This window comes from Scardinius erythrophthalmus (genome assembly GCF_964197995.2).
Source record: "Scardinius erythrophthalmus genome assembly, chromosome: 17".
In the NCBI taxonomy this organism is placed as follows: domain Eukaryota; kingdom Metazoa; phylum Chordata; class Actinopteri; order Cypriniformes; family Leuciscidae; genus Scardinius; species Scardinius erythrophthalmus.
This window is the reverse complement of record NC_138237.1, coordinates 31,221,535-31,245,985: the sequence shown is the minus strand read 5'-3', so window position 1 is coordinate 31,245,985 and position 24,451 is coordinate 31,221,535. Positions and strand designations below refer to the sequence as shown.

Sequence of the window (24,451 nt, the reverse complement as noted above, 5' to 3'; positions counted from 1 at the left end):
AGAAAAGACCCTCCAGAAAAATTGCCCAGCAAACATATATACCCTCTCCTTGTCCCAAACATGGTAATACATTCTATAGGTATTTTGAGAAATAGTTTTGTACCATGTGACATTACTGAAATAGAATTTTCTGCTGTAACAACAGCTTGTGCTCTCAGGTTCCAAAGTCAGCCAAAGTCACCCACAGACAAGGAAATAATAGTGTACAAAAACCAGTTAAATTACTTATTTTCTAAATAATAAAATCTTCAACATTCCCTCCTCTGGGGCTTATTTAAGCCCCACATTCGCTATCCTTTCCAGAGTGTAGTTTCAAAATCCAGTCCCCTCAGTTATACTACCTTAGTGACTAAATTAAGTCACTCATTCTTATTTTCAATGACTGAAATTATGCCACCATACTCCGGAGGAGCAATCGAGCCAAACATCTTTCTCCATACATTTTCTTTCTTTCAGTTGTTTTTTTCTTTTTCAATGGAGAAAGTAAAAGACTCGAATCCTCCCTAATCAACCATCAAACATTGTTACAAGTGTGTGAATGAAATTGGTTCAGCATTGTCTTATAGTCACAGTTATGTAGAATATGTCAAACACAAAAATCCCTTATACAATTAAAAGTTATCTTGCGGTGTAGATATCCTCTTCGACCCAGACACCCAGGATCTGGCTTATTCATTTTCTTCTTCATCCTTATTCGAGGTACTTCAATCAGCGTCCAATGATTGTAAATCTCAATTTGGTTTATAAGCTCAATCTTAATAATATATGATTTTTTTGCCCTCTAAAATTAGTTTTCATTATCTTCTTAATATGGGAAGTACACAACAGAATAATAACCCTCTTTTAATATTTCAACTCCAAAAAACATTTCTAATTTTTTTTAATCAAGCTTTCCTTAACTTTTTTTTTATTCAATTGTATTTGCTAAATAAATCTCCAAACATAAGTCATTCTACTTTTTTCATGTAATTGTTTTCATTATAATAAAGGCAAATCATTACAAAAATCTCTGCTAATTATAGTAGAATAATTGATTTAGTTTGCATGTTTATTTCGCATAATCCATATGAATTCTTATTTAAAATAGGGCTGGGTAAAAATAACTTTATCTCTTTTTTATTTGCTTATTATTTTTATGAAGGAACGTCAATTCACTTATTTTTAAAGAATCAATTTTTTAGTCAGTCATGTTTTGGTTGATGTACAACCATAACACTGTAGTGTAGCTACATTAAATCACAATTTTCTTCGTTATAACGTTTTACATTTCAAATTCTGTCTACTTTATTACCAAATTTAACAATAAATACCATTTTAAAATGTTTAATCTCACGCGTTGCAGCTCTTTCTCATTATAGCTCCTCAGTTCAAGCATTCCTTAACTGAATACCTTTTCTTCCTTTCTACTAATTTCTGAATGAACTATCATGAATTAACTTAATTATGTCACATGTAATCACTCAAACTAAGAAAGCTTCAAGAGCAATGTTACATTTACTTCATAAAAGTAATTCAATGAACTCATTAGACAATTAGAAAAAATAACTCTCGAAAATAACTTTTTATACTCTTACATATTTATTGTACGGTCATTTCTTTTTCTGTATATCTAAGTTTTTTCCTCAACCATTTCAAACATAAAGCATTATAACTTAATTATTGGTAAAACTTCCTTTCTGTAATTTACGTTTTTGCATACAAATAATGTTAATTTCAATTTTTCTAGAATGACTGCTAAACCATTATCTAAACTTATTTCTGATAGAATTTCAAATCTAAGGAATAATTCTTTGGTCTTAAATTTAATTACTTCTCTTGACCCTCCTCTGTTGATCTCATTGCCTTTACCCATCTCTATCTTGTTCATATAATCCATTACCAAGAGTTTTATTAGTCCTTCTGGTACTGATATATGGCCTATTTTTGTCACTGTTCCTTTCCTACCTTTATTTTTGTCGCAAATTTCTCTTGTATACAGTAAACAATTGCAAAAAATGCCTTTTTATTTAATTTTCCTTATTCTTTTTCCTTATTCTTAATTTAGCCTTTTAATTATTGTCCTTCCTTATTCTTTGTCCTTCCTTATTCTTTTAATCCCTCCCCCCTTGCGCAAGGGAATACCTTGCGCATGGTTTGAGAATATTCAAAAAGTATGTTTTTGTGCAATAACCTGTCATTCTTACCCCCCTCTGGTACCACCATATAGATTGTTCATAAGGCAATAATCTACATGGTATTGAACAGTCTATATGCTATAACAATTTGTTTGTTATTGAATTTGAACAATTTCCATCTGAGGTGGTCGTTCTATTAGCACCATTTAAAATACATTTAATTAGTCAAATAGCATATTGAAACAAATAATAATTCAAATCATAAATGAAATCAAATATTTGTTAATAGCCAGTGTTAATCTTTCTTTAATTTTCAACTGTAGCCTTAAATTAATTATGTATACCCGTTTTATTGACAAATAACATTCGAGTACCCATTATGATCTATTTTAAAATGTCATTTAGGCCTATTTGTATTTTCCTTCATGACTTGTCTTAATTCGCACTGTGCTATGACAGTTACTTGAATTAGTCGCTTATCAATCATTATTTTCATTTGTTTTCTGATTTTTCATTATCGTTTTTACGTTGTTTTTGATATATTCTTTAATTCAATAATTTTCTTTCTGGGGTTATTATTAAGTTGCTACTAGTATATTCAATGGCTTTAACATTACATTTAAAGACAGTTTGGTTGATGTTGACTATTGTTTGAACTTGTACTCATCTCTGTTGATTCTCTCTTCTTTGCACAACTCCTTGAAAGTTTCTTATTCTGCAACTTTTCATTTAAAGTTCTTCTTTTTCCATTCATGAGATCATTGTGAGTTGTAATTGGCTTTTTCCTTTTCTCTCATTGGCAAGGGAAGGTCATTGCCAGCATGTCTTTGAAACCTCACTCGCTGTTGTGGGGGTTCCTGGAGTCGTTTGGTGTATTTTAAGTTGAGAGCCATGGATTCAAATGTCAGTTTGCTGATCAATGTTCAAGCTTCTTCTGAGATGACAAGGCACTGTCACTGGTTCTTTTTGTTTGAATCGTCCCAGAAACCTTCCTGGAACTGAACTGTTCTCATCTGTGAATGAAACCTTCATTATTTCTGTTAGTTCAGTTAGTGACAACAACAATTTAAATCATCTGCTCATCTGGCCCATTGTCCTTCTTGGTGTCATCTGTAAAATGATCATGTGGGCTGAGTGGTGTTCTGGCCTCTTTTGTGTGTTTTCTGCTTATTAGCAGCAGGGCTTTACCCCTATATTACTTTTTACAATTAGTCAATTCAGCTCAGTTATCTCATTGTTTTGAGTCCCACTATCAGCATACTAGTTATCAGACTTGGACAACACTCAACCCACTTTGCTAAAAGACAAAAGTTACAAGACAATATTTCAGTCGTTTGACAAAACGTCAGTTCCTTCATGATATTCTGAAAAAAAAGTCAGATGTGTTATGCTCCATCATGATATTCTGAAAGGAAAGTCAGATGTGTTAGGCGCTGCGCAGAATGTAGTACCATTTTGTTTTCTTTTACAATTTTTTTTCCCATTTTCTTTTTCTATTGTCACTATAGTTTCGACCAGGAAATTAACCAAATCCATCCATGGTCATTATTTTATTGGGCAGAATATGCCCTGTGGGCCCACATATGAAATTTAGATACAGCTGTAGGCAAAATAATTGATTTGCCTTAGTGTACACTCATTCATTCATAATCAGTCACTCATCGGCCATCACACATTCTTCTTCCGCAGGTTGTGCTCTAAATGCGGAACTTACAAATTTAGCTGTGGAATTCCAAAGGTCTGACAGACAACACCACAAAACAGCTATTCAAACACTATTCAGAAGTGTCAGTTATCTTAATGCTTAGTTTACCACTGTTGTTATAATCCCTTTTTTCTTTTTCTTTTTTCCCAAACTCTAATAGATTAAATATTTCAGAATATTAGGCCTTAGTATGGTGCAGTTGAGAGTAAGACAGCCAATTGTAATTTCTCAAATGCATTTTGTAATTTGTTTGGTCTACTTTTTCATTTTCTTTTTGTTTTTGCACATGAGCTTCTTTAAGAATAAAATTGGAGATCTCTGCCTAATCTTGGATCCATGGCCAATAACATTTCCATCTCATTATCCCAGTTTTGACAGCATTTTTTAATTTCATAATTTTTGGACTTTTGGAGTTATTTATCCTTCTCCAATCTATCTCTATACAAAATTAAAACAAGATGGAGTGACCAGTATCATTGTTTTGCAAACAAAAATAATCATTCTCTGACATTTTGTGTCTATCTTTTTCTTTGCCAGAGAATAATTCTATCATGCTTTTAGCCCTATAGTTGTCTAATATAATAGCCCTCACTATACCAAATCCAGCCTCAGTTTTAACTATTTTGTGAGTTCAGCACCCACTTCTCTGTATTTTCTTTTCTTATAGAGCTGGACTTGTACCTATTGAAAGAGCAAAGAGGGTTAGTTTAGCAGAGAATATAAAGAATTGCCATGAGACCAGTGAATAATCAGAATGAATAATGTTAATATAATAATGAACTAAATTTGAAGCAGTCTCTAGAGTGTTCATAAGGTTTGTCACACCTGTGTGCCCCGTAAGGGTCAGTTTCTTCTTTTTTTAGATCAGTGTTCGTTGACATGTTTTTCAGCCTTGCTGTCACTCAATGGCCATTGCAGAGTGGAATATAGGCTCTGCTGTTTCTCTGTCTCTTCTCAGTTTGGGATTTTGATCAATCCTGTAACAGTTTTGCATCTCAGGATTAGTCTTTTTTTTTTAGGAAAAGTCTCAAGTGAAAGATTCACCTTTTCCAGTCTTTCCATTAACTTAGTCTTTTTGGGTCTTTTTGAACTTCAGGAGGGGAGCTGAGAACCCCTCACCCACTCTCTTCTTCTCTGCGTCAGTGTCTCTGCATTCATGTCTTTGCCCTTTGCCCTCTTGTTGCTTCCACAGGACACAGAAGCAATCTGCAATTTGAATACTCAGAGATCTGCATGAATCAAATTGAACTTTTACATATAAGCTATTCGCTCTTTATCTACATGCCACTTTTTTAACCTGCATCTTTTCACTGGTTCTTTTATATTAAAAATCTCACTGGTTGACCATAGCAGTTCCCTTATTCTATTAGTAAGCAGTTCTTCATTGCAGGAAAAAGCAAGCTAGTTCTGTTTTTATATATCAGCAATAATATAACTCTGATGATCTGAGAATAATTCAATTAAATAATTTTCCCTATCATAAAATCAGGCTTCAATCTTTCTTCTATATTTGCATGCTGTGTTCACAATAATCTAGTATGTTTCTCAACAATCATCAAGGAATTCCTCTTATTTTTTACTCTCATCAACTTCTGTAAAGTATTTTTGACTTTTGAAACTTGGTCACTCAATCTAGCTAACCTTCAGCACACTGCACCAGTTATTTTTCTCTTAACACAAACTTATTAATCTGCAATGGAATACTTTTTCCACACTGTCGTCAGGGATAATGAGATACAAATTTTAGACGTCTTCAGATATAATATATGAAGCACGTTGAATTATATCTATATTCATCTATTAATATTCATCATTACATTTATTGATTAAATATATCTTATTATTTTAACTTATTTTAAACTACAATATTCTTTATAGTTAATGTCTTGAAACAATTGTTTTCCCTTACTTTTCTTTCTTTCTTTTTCTAATACACACCATTTCAGTCCCTTCATTCACAGGTCAGTCACACATTCTCTGTCCCTCCAAGCAACCAGGGTCAGAGGTCACTTATTTTCAACCACAGGCACAGTCACATGATCCTACAGGCACACCAACATGATCTAACACACTTATTTTTTTCCCTCCTCTGTCAGATCTGAACAATACATTAAAATATTCACTAATCAACACAATGACACTTTTAACTATCCTATTCCATAAACCTCTGTGATTCACTTCCTCAACACAACAGAGTGAAATAAGACCTTAATTCCCCTGAGCAGACTCTTATTAGATTAATAAGGTACCCGGAAATTGACTTTATCTGCAATCATGCTCATTTGTATCCTTCAAGGCCCTCTTACAAATGTCTGCAGATCAACCATCTATAGGCTATAAGCTAAACTACACCTGTATCAATCAATGCCCACTTACAGGTATAACACATCAATAACTGATATCCTTATATCAGTACGCTTGTCATCCATCGAGGCCCTCTTGACAAGTAACACAAAACTTAACTGATATCCTTATCAGTGAATTCAAACCCTCTGTGTGCATGCTTTTTGCTCATCATCCTTCAAGGCCCACTTGATGAACAAACACAGAACCTTACGTACGTACGTCAAAACTCTTTGCGCTAAATCAGCATCACCAGTAGTTATAGAATCCACTCAGGATTAAACAAGCACTAGCAAACACTATCGGGATCCCCCCCGCGCTTTTACCAACTACTTGACATCTACAAAGACAATGCATGCAATTTTTCTGATATCAAACACTCTTTTTCACTTTTTAAGTTCTTTAAATTTGGAGAAGCTTTTCTTACCACATCCGGGCCACTGGTGACTTACACACACCTTATTCAAAAGCAAAAACTGCTCACCTCAAAGTACAGCGGCCAATGTTGTCTGTGTCAGTCACCAGCGATCCCTTCGTGGCTCCTTCAGCTCCTAAGCCACGTCCTGCCGGTGTCGCCATTTGTTGTGGTTAAATTCTTTTCAGGGGAATGACTTCAAAGATATTTGACATCAGAAAAAATTAGACTTTATTAACAAACAAAGCCGAGTGTCCCTCTGCAGAAAAGACCCTCCAGCATATGTATATACCTACATCCTTCTCCCAAATATGGTAATACATTCTATAGGTATTTTGAGAAATAGTTTTGTACCATGTGACATTACTGAAATAGAATTTTCTGCTGTAACAACACCTTGTGCTCTCAGGTTCCAAAGTCAGCCAAAGTCACCCACAGACAAGGAAATAATAGTGTACAAAAAAACCAGTTAAATTACTTATTTTCTAAATAATAAAATCTTCAACAAACTCAGTTTGAATGGGTGGATGTGCAGCTTGATCTGTAAACAGAATGTGATCGCATCAGAATAGCGAGTGATCAAAATGGTCAAAAGTAATGTCACAACAAGGAAGCAAGAAGTGAGAGTCAAAAAGGTTTATTTCCTGGTTGAGCACATCTGTAGCCAGTCACATCAGTTCAATTTACTGTACATCCCCATCACTGGAAGGGCACCACAGATTCAGACACATTTGTAAGTGCACAACATATGCTCACAATCTTGTCAAGGTAGGTCACATCATTTTCTCTGTCTATGTCCGTGAAACTTATGGGGACAGTGCTTTGCAAGACTGTGTACTTTTGACGGAGAACTCCTATTACTCTTTCCAATATGTATCCTAAGAGAGGCTAGACATCGGGTGTTCTCCAAGTCAACAGAATCTAACTGCTTCTTTCCAGTAAATGAGTAAATGCTGGAATCTTTAATTCAGCTTGGCATCTCTGAATGGACTCTTTAACCAGGAAACCTCTGTCCGCTAAAACTACGTCCCCTGGGAGCAAATGAGATAAAAAGTTACTTTGTTCTGTGATGAACTTATCACTTGTGCAACCTCCCCATCCAGTGGAAATGAAACAAATGGAACCTTGAGGGCAAATTGCAATTAAATATTTCATTGTGTGGTGTGATTTGTATGATGAGTAACACTGAGCACTGGCTAGCAATCTACTGGGTTTCTCTTGAAATATTTCAAAACAATCTATAATGCAAACTGTCTTTTCAAAGCTACTGTTTCGAAATGCATATGGAAGAGATTTTCTTAAGAATTCTCTGTCAGGCCACAACACTAGACTTGGCACCAGTCTACAATGCATCACACTAATACAGTGTTTGAAGAGCTTTGAAACAGTGGTTGAGTCAATGCCAAAATAAAAAGCCAAAAAGTTCATTCTAAGCTTGGGAGCCACAATATGAAAAATTGTCATGAGAACTGAATATGTTGATAAACCAGTGAGAGTATTAACCCTTTTATCATCGTTATGCAAGCTCATCTCATTCAGTGTAGTCCTATTCATTTTCCTTCAACAACATATTTTCAGTCCTCAGAGCTTAGCATTCTTGCTCAAGAGATTGGACGCGTTTACCACAGGTTTCAGTGCTGCATGGTGGAGTTGCTGGATCATCCTCATGGAGAACAGGCTGGACATCATTTCCAGGTTCTTCATGGGTAGATTCCTTCAAAGGCTCTGTGGTGGGAGTTTGGTCTGCAGTAAGATCCTTGTTGCTGTCTTGGGGACAATCGGTTGATGCTCTGGTGAAAACACACAAAAGTAGTAGATTAAGAGTATATGTATACACAACTGATGACAGTTTGTCATTTTTTTGTCAATCACTCTCTGTTTTCTGCAGTATATACTAGCTTTCATTAGTAAGTACATTTTATTTGTATAGCACATTTACATCATAATATATATTATAGATAGATAGATATTGACAATGACAGTGACAATCACATGCATAGTCAGTGGCTGCCAAATGCAAGTCGGTAGAGGTGTGTGATGATTTCAAACCAGTCACAGATGTTATGGTTTTTAGCTCATTGGGTGTTATTAAACCTACAATGAATTGTGCGAAAACTTTTTGGTATTTTAAAGTCCATGGAAGTGGGGTTTAATAAGTTGAGAAACTTTGATATACTCACCTGGGAGGGATGGCTTTCAGCAGGGACAGACATGGCTTTCTGTCGTCTGTTGAAAACCTCCAGTCTCATTTTTCTTTTCCTCTTCTCTGGAGATGGAACGTAGTTGAAAATAGATGGAACAAAGTCCGGACTCAAGGGATTATCACTCTTTCTCCCCACAAAATAAATAGAAACATTTCAGTATCGAACTGGGTTTTGTTTACTACGTTAGCACTTGCTAGCTTACAAAACATGACATTGTTAGCCCCACGAATTGCATGCTATAATTCAACTAGCTACAGAAACCACAATTATAGCCTATTAAATAATGAAGATACTTATGTTAGTAAGCTTTGTATTCGGTAACTTACCTGATTTGAAGTGATCACAAGCGGAATCCAACGGCTGGGGGGTCCCATCTTTCAGTCTTGTTTTGCTTGCTCCTGGCTCTTTTAATGGCGCTGATCCACTTAGCTCGCCTCTCCGCATCTTTAGGAATGCGGTAAAACGACGTACCTTTCTTTTTCCCTCGTTTATTTGTGCAACCTGGTGCACAACAGTTATCGACCATGTTTAGCCACCTTCACCACAACAGTCTGCCAATCTGCCGAATGCTGCCAAAATGGTGGTGCCCACGGTTTCCTGTCCTGTAACAACGTCATCCCCCCGAACTCAATTCATACAATTCATTAACTACAGCCATGGGCAATACAGTGTGAATTTACGGTAATAATTTGCAAAGGAGCAACTTATAAAAGTTGTCCATAAACCTATTGAACCTTGAAGAGACCTTGAACGCAACACTTTCTTTAAAATCTTCTACTACCTACAAATATTTTTTTTTAAGTGTACAAGTGCCAACAAGATAAACGTGGCCTAACATCAGCACAAAGGTGACATCTTAAAGCAAACCACAGACATAGTAGGATATTAATAGTAGTAACAACCTTCAGCCTTTTGGCAGGCTACTGACACCAATTCATTTTTAGAAAAGCACTTCTTTCCAAAAATCAACCTGGCTCGATTCCGACGGCCCTGACTCAGGTCACCTGCGTTACTGAAAACCCTTTCAGCAAATGCCTGAGATGCAGGCACAGCGAGAAGGTCTTGGGCCAGGGGTTTTAGAAGCTGATAGGTAGAGCTATGTGCAGCCCAAAAGTCAAAGGCAGTCCCTTCGTTTATGGGCTGTCACACTGCTCCTTGAATTTTTTAATTTCCTGCCTGACACAGAGCTTTGTGTGGCAGTGGCTTGGAGATGGCTGGTTTGCACTTACTTTTGTACTTAGAAATCTAAATCTAGGTTGCTTTGCCTGTGACTCCTTTTCCTCACATCTCTCGTATCCTTCCTCCTTTTCAACAGCTTCCTCTTGTATTACAGGGTACACCATTTGAGCAATGTAATTTTCTGCTCTACTCAGTAGTTCTTTAATGTGTTTGTCATCATTTTCAATGAGTGCATCAGCTGAGACCGTTGGATCGAGGAAGCATGCAGCAATAGTGAGGGGTGATAACCTTGAATCACTGGGATTGAGGAAGCAATTGAAGTATTGGTCTAGGTTGGCCTTCATCTTCTTTGCCAGAGAAGTTAAGTCCTGGTGGCTAGTACCTTTTGGCCTGGGGAAACTCAGATAGGTGAGCACTCAGGTCCAGGAGGGCAGGCACCATCAGACATAAGGACATTGTGTCACTCTGGAGCATCTGGGTGTGCTCAGCAAAGGGGAGGAGCAGATCTCTGAGTGTAGTTATCCTTTGCCACTCACTTGGCAGCAGACAATCCCAGCCCATCCGATCAGCTCAGTCAGTGAGTCCTTCAAATCAATAAGACGTGTTATCATCAGGTAGGTGCTGGACCATCTAGTGGGGCAGTCTTTGATCAGAGTGAGACCAGACAACTGCAGCAGTTGCTCTGTTGCCACGGATGACTTGCGGAAGAGCCTTACAAGTAGTCGAACTCTGTCTAGGAGGCGTTTGACACTTGCTTCTTTCTGGATTATGTTCACCACTAGTTGCAAGGTATGTACGACACAGGGCATCCTCTCTAGGGCTCCAAACCTAGAAAGAAACACAGAGAAAAGGACAGACACTTTATTAATCCTCTACAGGGAATTCAATTGCCATGAGCAACATAATGTCATATATTAAGCATTGCTCACTGACAGACACAATGTAGGCTGGTTCTAAAAATGTTATCTGCATCTACAAACTAAAAGAACTTACCTTTGGTCTTCGACCTCAGTGTCTTCTTCACTGTCATCCTGGAATTCTTCCTCTGTGCTACTGTGGTCATCCTGTTCATTATTTTTGAATGCTACAGCCATGTTGCTTCTATTATCAGTTATTAAAGTTATAATCTTGTTTTTTGGTATTCCCCACTCCTGTGTGCACCTGTCAACACAAGTTTTTATACAGTCTGCTGTGTGTGGGTGGGACAGCTGAACCAGATTCAGCAGTATATGCTTCGCTTTTTCCTCCTGAGGACAAAAGTAGCATGCACTAATGGCTAGAAAGGATGCTGTAAGTTCTCTTTTCGTCCATATGCTGGGTTTCGTCCAGCATCCCCGTGCTTTCGAGCACGGACCGAAACGAGAGTGAATATACCTACTCCTACTCCGCGCAGAAATAACAAAACTGCTGTGCAAAGGAGCCATAGAACGTTACCTCCTTCTCTGAGCGAGTCAGGCTTTTACAGCCGTTACTTCCTCGTGCCCAAGAAGGACGGAGCTCTAAGACCTATCTTAGATCTGAGATATTTGAACAAAGCTCTCATGAGAAGACTGTTCAAAATGCTCACAACCAGACAGATACTCGTGCAAATTCGCCTGAGGGACTGGTTTATTTCTCTCGATCTGAAAGACACGTACTTTCAGATTCAGATAATACCCCGTCACAGGCCATTCTTGAGATTCGCCGTCGAGGGTCAGGTATATCAATACACCGTCCTTCCGCTCGGCCTGTCTTTAGCACCCCGTACATTTACGAAGTGCATGGACGCGGCTCTCGTTCCCCTGAGAAATCGGGGTATGCGGATTTTGAACTATCTGGCCGATTGGCTGATTCTGGCACAGTCAGAGATAGAACTTATATCTCACAGAACAGTGCTTCTCAGCCATCTGGAAAGCCTGGGTCTTACGGTCAACTGGAGCAAGAGTTCATTACTGCCCAGTCAGTCTCTTTTCTGGGAATAGAGCTGGACTCTGTGGCTATGACGGCCCGCTTGTCGACACAGCGCGCGCGCCGTGTTCAACACCTGGCCGCATCTTTCCAGAAGGGCAGCATCGCTCCTCTGAAAACATTTCAGAGAATGTTGGGCTGTATGGCGTCAGCTGCAGCAGTGCTTCAGCTGGGCTTACTGCGTATGCACCCGCTGCAACACTGGCTGAAAGCTCGAGTGCCTCACCGAGCTTGGGCTTCCGGCGGCAGACGAATCAGAGTGACCCAGAGCTGCGTTTCAGCCCTGGAGCCCTGGTTAGCGGCCGACTGGTACCAGCGAGGAGTGACGATGGGAGCTGTCTCGTACCGAAAGGTCATCTCGACGGACACCTCCAACTTAGGTTGGGGCGCTCTCTTCGAGGGCAGACTGGTCTTTGGCCTGTGGTCAGACCGAGAGAAACGCCTTCATATAAACTGTCTGGAGATGATAGCGGACGCGCTGAAGCGGTTCCTCCCATGCATACGGGGCCACCACGTTCTAGTCCGTACGGACAACATGTCTGTGGTGTCCTACGTGAACCACCAGGGCGGTGTCAGATCCAGGAATCTCTGCGATCTAACAGAACGCCTCCTCGTTTGGGCTCAGCACTCGCTACGCTCCCTGAGAGCCGCGCATGTGCCGGGCCACCTCAACGACGGCCCAGACAGACTGTCCAGGGACAACATTCTCCTGGGAGAATGGTCCCTGCATCCTCAGACAGTCCAGTTACTGTGGCGCCTCTTCGGCAAAGCGGAAGTCGACCTTTTCGCGTCAAAAGACAACGCTCATTGCCCAAGGTTCTTTTCAAAGAACGAGGACGCGCTGGCCCAAACCTGGCCCAGCCTTCCACTGTATGCTTTCCCTCCAATCTCGCTGTTACCACAGGTAATCAAGAGAATCAGGGAAGCGTGCCACTCAGTGCTCCTCATAGCCCCGCGATGGGAGAACCAAACCTGGTTCCCAGAGCTGATGCGGCTGTCACACGTGGCCCTATGGCCGATTCCGGTAAGGAGAGATCTTCTCTCTCAAGCCAGCAGCTAAATTTGGCATCCCCATCCAGAGCGCTGGTCTCTGCATGCATGGATAATCAACGAATACCCGTTGCCTTGCCAGAAGGGGTCGTGAACACGATCACGCAGTCTAGAGCTCCTTCTACGAGAAGGCTATACGCGTCTAAATGGTCTGTGTTCTCCTCATGGTGCACGGACAAAAATCTAGACCCACAAACTTGTGGGGTCTCGTGGGTGCTTTGCTTCCTTCAGGAGCTGTTGGACCTCCACGCTCAAAGTGTATGTTGCGGCTATTGCAGCGTTCACAGAGCCGACGCGCGGCCAGTCAATAGGAAGGAACGAGCTCATCATCCGCTTCCTTAGAGTCCAAACACATCCCTTTGAACCATTAGATTCCGTGGATCTAAAATACCTTTTGCTCAAAACCGTTTTTCTGATAGCCCTGTCATCAGTCAAATGTGTGGGGGATCTACACGCAGAGATCTGTTAGCGCCGCGTGTCTCGAGTTTGGACCGAATGACTCTAAAGTCATCCTCAAACCAAGACATGGTTATGTCCCCAAGGTGATTGGCACTCCCTTCAGAGCGCAGGTCATCTCTCTATCGGCTCTGCCAGCATCCGGTAGCGAGGGTGATAATAACCTCCTCTGCCCTGTCAGGGCACTGAGAGTTTACATTACGCGCTCCGTCGCCTTCAGGCGCTCGGAGCAGCTCTTTGTTTTGTTTGGTGGGCGCACCAAGGGTCTCGCCGCCTCGAAACATAGCCTGTCCAGATGGATAGTAGACGCTATCGCAGCAGCTTATGCGTCTAAACACCTGCAATGCCCTCTGGGCATCAGAGCTCATTCCACTAGACTAGAGGCATGGGCTTGTCGTGGGCTTGGTCCAGTGGGATTTCTATTCATGACATTTGTATGGCGGCAGGCTGGGCCTCCCCCTCTACATTTGTTAGGTTTTATAACCTGGAAGTTCCCGCCTTGCAGGCTAAACTTTTGTCAGTCTAAGCGGTGTATATGTTCTGCCCAGAGAGTTCGTGTGCAGGCTACTCTCACGTGACTTTAGCTCTCCTGGTTGAGCTGCACTATAAGGGTTGATATTCTTAATATAGACCGGCAGCGCCGCTCTGTATTCCCCTATGGTGTGCTTATGTACATGCGCTGGCCTGCGTTGCTGGCCGCCTGATTCCCACTTATTTGTGTTCCCCGGGCTTCCCCTGTAGTGGATGCTTTGCGCGCACGGCGTTGACAAGGGGTTCCCGTAGCGTAAGCAACTTACGCTATACGAGAGAACCTCTTGTAAGAGAACGTACTTGGTTACCTAATGTAACCTCGGTTCTCTCTAGAAGAGGGAACGAGTATTGCGTAACCTGCCGTGCTCGCGCCACAAGCTGATTTCGCTTCAGTCGATGAAAACCAGGGAAGCAGCCCCCGAGCCCTTCCTTATATACGCTAAGCCACTCCCATTCTGGCGAGCTCTGACGCGTGAGGGCGTGACGTCATTGGGCGTGACGTCATTGGGCGTGACGTCACGCGGGGCTCAGTGGTTGGCTGCTGCAGTTGCCGCAGGGCAGCCAATGAGCGTGCTAGACAGCTCGCTCTAGGTCTGCTAGCTGCTGCACTGCGTTGACAATAAATACAAAAATTAAGGATAATTTTTTGGCTTCATATCTTGAGAAAAGATGACTTTGCCCGTAGCGTAAGCAACTTACGCAATACTCGTTCCCTCTTCTAGAGAGAACCGAGGTTACATTAGTATAACTGCCTCAACCACGTTAAGTTTAGGACTGCTATAAGCCTGATTTTTAGGAAGGGAACCACCAACTTACTTTTACATAGCACTAAACTAAACCAGGTATAAATTACATGAACGAGTCAGGCAGTAAAATGTGTTTTTGTCAGTTTATGTAAACCACCCAAAAATACAGTAGACCTGGGTGAATGTGGAAAACAAAACAAACAATGAGTATAGAAGAAAGAAAACAAACTGTTTTGATGTAAACAGGCTCAACAGCATGGGGTATGGATCTGGAGTCAGTGCAACCACATAGCATGAGTCCAAAGTTACGTGAAAGCCTTATCTGGTATAGTCCATGGATACCCAATATAGTCTGTTGAAGATGAAGATGGTGGTCTCGTTACAATCCTTGTGCATAAGATCCAAGCGATCCACAAGGTGAAGTAATGAAACAGTTTGTGAACGGAAATCCTCTTTTGATCTCCAATGAATGAACGACAGTACTATAAAGGTTAGTGGCTACAAAGAGTCCTTCTACAACAACAACAAAAAGATACAAACTTGACATTAGCAGTGCATCCAGTTAGCAAACAATCGTAAAGAACACAGGAAAAGTATGTGCAATGGTTACAAACTAATACAGAAACCACACCCAAAAAATATGTAGAATAAATAAATCTTACTTTGATTGAGCTTGAAACCAAAGTTTCCCAATCAGGACTTAAAGTGGTTTGTGGTAACACAACAGGTAAGCCATGCTTCCTCTGCCCAACAAATCTGACTTGTTCTACTACCCATCTGGTTATATACCATCCACTAAAGCACCCTATCGCCTCTGGTGGAGTGTAGTAGTAGTACACAGGCCTGAGCCTGTTACATACCCCCCCCTTCAGAAGTAGGCTTGTCATAACCATGACAAGTCTTTATGTTTTGTACATGGTAAGTTTCAACATTGTGAAGATCATCAAGCAAAGCAACTGAATAATTTACAGGTCCGAGACATCTAACAACTTTTGCAGGGCCTTTCCATTTTGCTGAAAGTTTTGCCATAAACTCTTCCTCTGCTCTTGACAGAGGATGAGTCCGTACCCAAACTACATCCCCCACCCGATAATGAGTCTGTTTACGGTGTTGGTTGTAGTAGCGTTTCTGCTTGATTTGGGCTTGTTCAATGTTCTCCTTTACCAGTTTGATGAGGTTTTGTTGTCGCTCAAGGATTGTATAGGCAGGGTTATTGGGGTCAGGTGGTCTATATAAGGCTCTCTCCCATGGTCCCTTCAACTTTCGACCCAGTGCCACTTCTGCAGATGTGTATCCTGTACTCTCATGCCACGCCGTGTTAATTGCAAACCGAAACTCAGGCAACCATCTATCCCAATGACGATGCTGGTCACCGACGTAAGATGCTATCATTGTCTTGAGATTCCGGTTGACACGTTCAGTCAAATTTGTTTGGGGATGATAGGCCGTTGTCAATTTTTGTATAACACCCCACTGCTTGCATACTAGGTTGATAAGATGCGAGGTGAATTGTGCCCCCCGATCAGACACTAGATAAGATGGAGTACCCCATCTGGTGAATATTTCCTCGACCAGAATCCTTGCTATCTGAGGTGCTCTTGCTGCTCTTAAAGGAAACAACTCAACCCATTTGGAACAATAATCAACGATGACTAGAAGGTGTTCATTTTGTTTTGTACTTCGAGGGAATGGTCCCATCAAGTCAATACCAAGCATATGTCCTGGTTCGACAACAGGAGTAGATTGCAAATGGCCAGAAAGTTTTGAGAGAGAAGGCTTGTACTTTTGGCAGGTAGGACATTCTTTACAATGTTTCCACACGTCCGCTCTCACGCTAGGCCAATACACTACCTCCAGGAGTCGGAGAAGTGTCTTTAACCTCCCCAGATGACCACTGAGCGGGTTGTCGTGTGCGTAATGCAAGAATTCTTCCCGGTACATTGCTGGAATGACTAATTGCAACTTCTGCCTATTCTGACCGTCGGGTAAACTGCAAAATAGAAATCCATTTTGTAGAACATAATGAACTCGAGATATGTCTGGAACAGTCTGTGCCTGTGCCTTAATAATTAACTCCTGAAGTTCTGCATCAGTCTGCTGAGAGGTGCCAATTTGAGTGAGATCTACTGGCATGTCAATGGGAAGTGCAGTGGTCTTATTGGCCTTCACTACAGCAGTTATATCAGGTGAGGTGCGATTAACTTGGGTTCTGGATAATACATCAGGTACAACATTACACTGTCCTTTCCGATATTTGACAGTAAAGTGGAAGCCTTGCAACCGTATAGTCCAGCGGGTGAGGCGTGAAGATGGCTTTGGATGTTGAAAAACCCAGGTTAGAGCTGCATGATCTGTAACCACTTCAACTGGACGACCCTCAAGATATGGTCTCCACTTCTCGACAGCCCATACAACCGCCAAACACTCCTTTTCTGAAACAGAGTAAGCCTTCTCTGGTCCTCGTAACAGTCTGGAAGCATATGCTATCACGTGCTCCTCTCCTTCTGATTCTTGCGTAAGTACAGCTCCCAAACCAAGCTCGTTTGCGTCGGTTTGAACTTTAAAAGGTTTGTCAAAGTCAGGTGGTATCAAGACTGGTGCTTGTGTGAGATCTTGTTTGATGGTGTCAAATGAATGCTGGCAATCTTCAGTCCAAGACCAGGTAGAATTTTTCTGTTTCAGTGCATGTAAAGGAGCAGCTTTATCAGAGAAATGTGGTATAAAGCGATGGTACCATCCTGCTAACCCTAAAAAACGTTGTACTTCCTTAAGTGATTGGGGTGTTGGGAACGAATTGACTGCAGCTACTTTGGATGGATCAGTTTTTATGCCCTCACCTGAAACAACGTGTCCTAAAAACGAAAGTGATCTTTGGATGAGATTACATTTTTTTAGGTTGAGGGTGAGGCCTGCAGCATGAAAGCAATGGAAAACTTGGCTGAGGTGTTGAAGATGTTCCTTCTCATTCTGGGAAAACACCACAACATCATCAATGTATATGAGACAGCACTAGCCTTTGAGCTCTCTCAATACATGCTCCATTAATCTCTGAAAGGATGCCGCGGCATTTTTCAGCCCAAAAGGAAGCCGTAAAAATTCATATAGCCCTGCTGATGTAACAAATGCAGTTTTCTGGATACTATCCTTCTCCATTTCCACCTGCCAATATCCACTTTTCAAATCAAGAGTACTAAACACGGTTGCTCCGTGTAGCGACTCTAAGATATCCTGGATCTGTGGCATTGGATATGCATCCAGGTATGTCTTAGCATTAAGGCCTCAGTAATCCACACAAAATCTTGAACTTCCGTCTTTTTTTGGGACTACCACCACTGGTGAAGCCCAAGGAGAAATAGACGGCTGAATTATCTCTTTGGCTAACAAGTCCTTAACTTCTGAGTCGATGAACCTTTGTTTGTCTATTGAAACCTTGTAGGCACGTTTTCGTACTGGAACCTCATTGGTAGTGATGATACAATGTTTTACCAGACTTGACTGTCCAATCTCGTGTGTGCAAACTGATGGCCATTCTAACATTAAATCCTCCAGCTGTCCCTTAAACCGTTCACTGGTGTCCGCTTGTTGTCGGAGTTGGCGGATGGAATGTAGAGTTTCATCAGATATCGTAGGAGTGGGTAGAGCAAGATAAAAATTCACTGTTGAATGGCCTTCATTGGTTAGAAATGGGTAAGTGTTTCATTCAGTATTCTCTTTTGAAGGTAAACTGTACTGTACTTTTTGAAAATCTAACTTTATTCCTGAAGTGAGCAGAAAATCCATACCTAGGATGATCGGTACCGTAAAGTCTGCATCATTCAAGATAAACAGTGTTAGTTTCACAGGTTGTCCTTGAATCTCACACCTCCATTCTACCTTACCAATGGCTGTCTGACGCTGTCCATTGGCAAGCAGAAATGACTGTCCGTTACTCGACTGGAATTGTTCCTCTTTAAATAATAGTTTCCAAAAGGATTTTTGGATAAGTGACAAGGTGCTGCCAGTATCAACCATGACTTTGAAGTATCTGTCTTGTAGGATGGGAATGGTGATTGTCTTTAAATCAAATTGCACAGCGGTATTATGGGATTGGACTACTCTAGTATTAGCGTGCGGAGGTTTGCGTTGAAGATCTTGAGAGGATTGGGGTTTCCTCTTTTGTTCTTCCACATTGACCTGACTCCAGTATCTCTTTGACTCATCGAAATCTCTTTCTATCTGTGTTCCTATTCTAACCAACTCTCCAACCTCTTTAACTGTACCCCTTAGCAAACTTGCAAGACGTGGGTTGCAATTTCGTAGAATAGCTTGGACAACTTCTTTCTCAGGCATTTCACTCTTCCACCTCAAACATAAGGCTCTATATTGGAAAGCAAAATCCCTGATGCTCTCCTTCACCCCTTGTTTTCTCTCAAGTAGTTTCCTTGCAGCAACCTCCTCATAATCTTCACTTAAGAATGAGAGCAAGAACGTTTCTTTAAACTGCTTCCAATTTTGAACATTTCTACGCTCAGCAAGCCACCAGTCTTTTGCTGTACCTTTTAATACAGCCGTGAGTGAAGCCATTATTTCACACTCACTGAGAGGACGAATAGCAAAATATTCCTCGCATCTTTCAATGAATACAACTGGATCTTCTTCCTGGCTATTACTAAAATTAGGAAAGTCAAGCTTCACGGGCGGATTATGTTGCATTGTGAGTTGGCTTTCAGAAATCGGCAAGTGGCTATACTGAATACTATAAGTTTGATCTCTTTGTTTAGGAACAGAATGGGGTACTGAAGGTCCTGAAGTGTGATGAACTGGAGTGGACATGGATGGAACAAGGGATCTGAGTTTCTGATCAATTTGAAAGTCACGTAAACAGGCTCAACAGCATGGGGTATGGATCTGGAGTCAGTGCAACCACATAGCATGAGTCCAAAGTTACGTGAAAGCCTTATCTGGTATAGTCCATGGATACCCAATATAGTCTGTTGAAGATGAAGATGAAGATGGTGGTCTCGTTACAATCCTTGTGCATAATATCCAAGCGATCCACAAGGTGAAGTAATGAAACAGTTTGTGAACGGAAATCCTCTTTTGATCTCCAATGAATGAACGACAGTACTATAAAGGTTAGTGGCTACAAAGAGTCCTTCTACAACAACAACAAAAAGATACAAACTTGACATTAGCAGTGCATCCAGTTAGCAAACAATCGTAAAGAACACAGGAAAAGTATGTGCAATGGTTACAAACTAATACAGAAACCACACCCAAAAAATATGTAGAATAAATAAATCTTACTTTGATTGAGCTTGAAACCAAAGTTTCCCAATCAGGACTTAAAGTGGTTTGTGGTAACACAACAGGTAAGCCATGCTTCCTCTGCCCAACAAATCTGACTTGTTCTACTACCCATCTGGTTATATACCATCCATTAAAGCACCCTATCGCCTCTGGTGGAGTGTAGTAGTAGTACACAGGCCTGAGCCTGTTACATTAGGTAACCGAGTACATTTTACCACATACTTGCGATAATAGTACCAAAGTGAATTAAAAAAACCCTGTATTATCTATAAATCACTTCATTACATTTGGTTATCCATATCAGAAATTGCAAACAAGTTCTATAGAAACTGTGTATTGAATCAATATCTATAGAAATCTATAGGTGTACCAAATGATTCATTGATTAACCATTAAGATCAGTTGGATTAAATAATAGACAAATGTATTAAACTGAACAAGAAGAAATGCAAATCAAAAGTTTGATAATAAGAGCTTTATGAAAGGCAGTTACTGTGAATGAAACATTTATGTAGATGAAACACTTATTTTGTGTTGTGAAAAGGATACTTTGTGATTTTGTGTAAGTACAATACACAAAATCACAAAGTATCCTTTTCACAACACAAAATAAGTGTTTCATCTACATAAATGTTGGAAAACATGATGAAATGTTTGAAAAAAGTGCACTTTTGACGATCTGTTGTGATATTAGCACTTGAGTTTTGAAAATGTACACCTTACTTGTGAAAATAGTATCAAAACGAATAAAAAAAACTTTAATACAGGATGTAGCGATATGATGAAAGTAAAGTTTTTGAGGGTCCCAGCCCATATTGTCGTTGAAGGAAAAGCAAGCAGATTGTTTGGCAAAACAGAGTTTGGGCAATAAAGATACTGAGATGAAGATAAAGTATAGCTACTACAGCAGATCAGAGATTACAAACAATAATCAAGAAACGAATGCATTATGAGTGGCAAAATAGATGGGATAATGAAATAAAAGGTAGACATCTATACTCTTTACAACCAAAGACAGTAAGGAATTCAGGAGGCGAAAGGAAAGAAGAATGTGTAATTTCAAGACTCAGAATGCCAGAAATGGTTAATAATAATATTATAAATAATACTATGCAGATAATATAAAAACACCTGACAGGTTTGTGTAATTGGTGTGGAAATAGAGAAACAGAAAAGCATTTAATTATACAGTGTTAAAAATATACAAATGAAAAATATACATTTTTGTGAGGAATTAATGAAGAAATGAGAACTCTGAAGAGTATTTTAAATTCTGATTATGAAAAAGTATCATTATTGATAGATTATCTAAAGATAACAAATCTGTATAAAAAAATACGATCGGAGCTTCACTAGAGGAGGTGGACACGCAGCGCTAGTGTGGCTTGGATCTTGAAATATCTTGGACAAAGAGAGTAGAGTATAGAGTCTCTGGCTCAGTTCCCAGGAGGTGGCAGTAATGTACTTTATAATAGTATGCAACCAGCCATTTAAACCAAAAAGAAGAAGAGGGAAGGGCGTAAACATGTGAAGAGGAACACAGCCGTTCATTCTGCTCCAAATTCTGATGGTTTTCAGACTGTGAGTGCAATCATTTGATTTTTTTTAAAAGAAATCTAAATCCAAACGACTAAACGAGTCAGTTCATTTAGTAAATCACTCAGAAATTAATCGAAATGAACCGACCGATGTTGTACATTACACTAGTGAAACGTAAGCTTGACTGTTATTTTACACGGTTTGTGAAGACTATTGAGTTTTGTTTTATGTAATGAACAAATTAAACCTGGTAAACAGAGTTTTTAATGATGAATCATATCTAATGTAAGAGCAACATTAATATGAGCTAGATGAGTTAGAAGTTAAAGTTAGTTAAAACTCAAATAACAGGGTTGCCTTTTGCCTTTATTAGCACTCTTTTAAAATTTGATTGAGTTAAATTCTGTATTTGCTTGCATTCATTAATATTCACTTGTGTGTGTTTATACGAGTATCATTAAAAAATGTGTTATTTATTAGTTATAAAGTTATTAACTACACTAATTGTAATATAAATAATACAAATATTAGAAAAAAATATTATTTTAAGCGGTCATTAATGGACCATAATTATTGCACAAATAGTATTATTTATTTATTTATTTATTTTTATTCACTTTGGTACTATTTTCACAAGGTCTACATTTTCAAAACTCTTAGTGCTGCTAATATCACTACAGATCATCAAAAGTGCACATTTTTCAAGCATTTCATCATGTTTTCAATTATGTTAGAACAATCCTCAAAATCACAAAGTATCCTTTTCACTACACTGTTTGGTTTAGTTTATTGTTTATTCACAGAACAACAAGTTCCTGTAAAAAAGGACTACTCAGAAGCCATACCGGCTTATAAATAGGGCCCTTCAAGACACATAATCAGCACTAATAACAACAAATAATAATCCACCCACCCAATATCAATCTACACCAACAACAACACCATTCACCACAAAATATCCTCCCACCAGTCAGCATACATCACACATCTCATCCACACAGTATTTACACAGTATAACAGTTTCATCTAAATGTTTCATTCACAGTAGCTGCCGTTCATAATGCCATTACTATCAAACTTTTGATTTGCATCTCTTCTTGTTTGTCTATTATTTAATCCAACTGATCTTAATGGTTAATCAGTGAATAATTTGGTACACCTATAGATTTATAGATACAGATTCTATAGATATAGTTTCTACATTGTTTGCAATTTCTGATACAGACAACCAAATGTAATGAATTCTTTTTACATTATAAGTGATTTTTCTTAGATTATTATAACCACTATGTTCAAAGTGTGTGTGTGTGTGTGTTTGTGTGTGTGTGTGTGTGTGTGGTCTGTGTGTCCTGGTAAACTCTAGTGGTGGGCAGATCGAGGCTTCCTGAAACACTGAAACAGTTTTAAGCAAATGTGCGTGTCAAGGCTTCGAAACAATCTGACATGTGTCTCCACGGGGACCCCTAGTGGCCAGAACAGTGTAAATGCAACAAAAACCCAGGCCAAACATGCATAAAAACACCTTTTGCAAATCTATTGCAATTTTTTTTTTTAATTAAAAGTAAAATCTTTCAAATTCAATTATTTTGATTAGATAATGAAAGATTTTAATTTCAATAAAAATAATAAGATTATCAAGTCAAGTCACATTTATGTATATAGCGCTTTTAAAAATACAGATTGTTTCAAAACAACTTTACGGAGATAACAGGAAAATAATGCAAAAAAATTTGTTTCCAGAAGAAAATAGCATCACAGTCCAGCTTAAGTAAGTTCAGTGATGTTTCATTTCTGTTTTAAAAAAAGTTATTAATTTAGTTAATTTATATATATATAGCCGCTCTGGAGTAACTGATGTCATCGTCCAGCTCAGTTCAGTTCTTGTATAATAGTGTCAATGCAGGCAGATCAATATTATTGTTGAATATTAAATTAAATGTTCAATTTAATGTCCCCAACTAAGCAAGCCAAGCCAAGGCAACAAAAGTGGAAAAAGATGTAAAAAGGCGACAGTGCCAAGGAACCAAAACTTGGTGGCAGAATGGAGAAAAAAAAAACTTGGGAGAACCCAGGCTCAATGGGGGGCCAGTTCTTCTCTGGCCAACGAGCGAACAGTGTATGATTATGATTCAGGCAGCATTATAGGTTTTATTATAGGTTATAATAGGTTATATAGTAACAATCAGAATATTATCCAGTTCCATCTGGTTTAAGATCAGAGTCATCACACCAGGATGGAGACGGATTTGTTGAGGATCAGTGCCAATGGCTGTCGTGTCGATGAGGTCTTCGATGAGAGTCTAGTTGACACAATGCTGACACTTCAGGGATACGTTGTGGTCGTGTCTAGGTGCAGGTCCTCCATCTGATCTGGATACGGCCCGGATCCAGTTAATTACATTAAACCTCGGAATAAGCAGAAAGACTAACAATTTTTATTTTATTTTTTATTCAAGAAACAGATGTAAATATACAAATACATTCAGGAGAACATAGAAGAGGTAGAACAAAAGACAAAGGATATGGAGCAAAATAAAAAATTAAGTACCCTACATTTTCAGGGAAACAATGCCGGTACTAACAAGAGATAGATAATCTGAAAACAACAAAACAAAAACAATTAAAAAACAATATATGACAGAAAGATTGTTAAACCTGAACATCAGAGCCATTACAAAATAATTGTTCATATAGTTTCAGGAATCTATCACATTTTTTATTGCTAGTTAAACTAAAAGATTTAAGCAGTGAGTCTTAAACCAAAAAGTGTGAGAGAGTAGGAAGTGAGCCCATAAATTTCTATTTACGGATGAAAAATTTGTTAAAAGTATATTCTTTAGATGTGCTGGAGTCAGTGTAATAACAAATAATATCTTTCAAATTAAAAGAGTGTGCATGAATGGGGGTTGTATTTAAATGAGAATATACATTAG

General features: G+C 39.4%; 1 long non-coding RNA gene across 1 annotated transcript in view; it reads left to right on the top strand.

The window, feature by feature from the left end:
* The first annotated feature begins 21,484 nt into the window (after positions 1-21,484).
* Positions 21,485-24,451, top strand: part of LOC308705358 — a 34,806-nt gene continuing 31,839 nt past the window's right edge. The window contains exon 1 of the long non-coding RNA XR_014031908.1: positions 21,485-21,560. This is a non-coding gene — a long non-coding RNA (uncharacterized lncRNA). The remainder of the gene's footprint in view (positions 21,561-24,451) is intronic.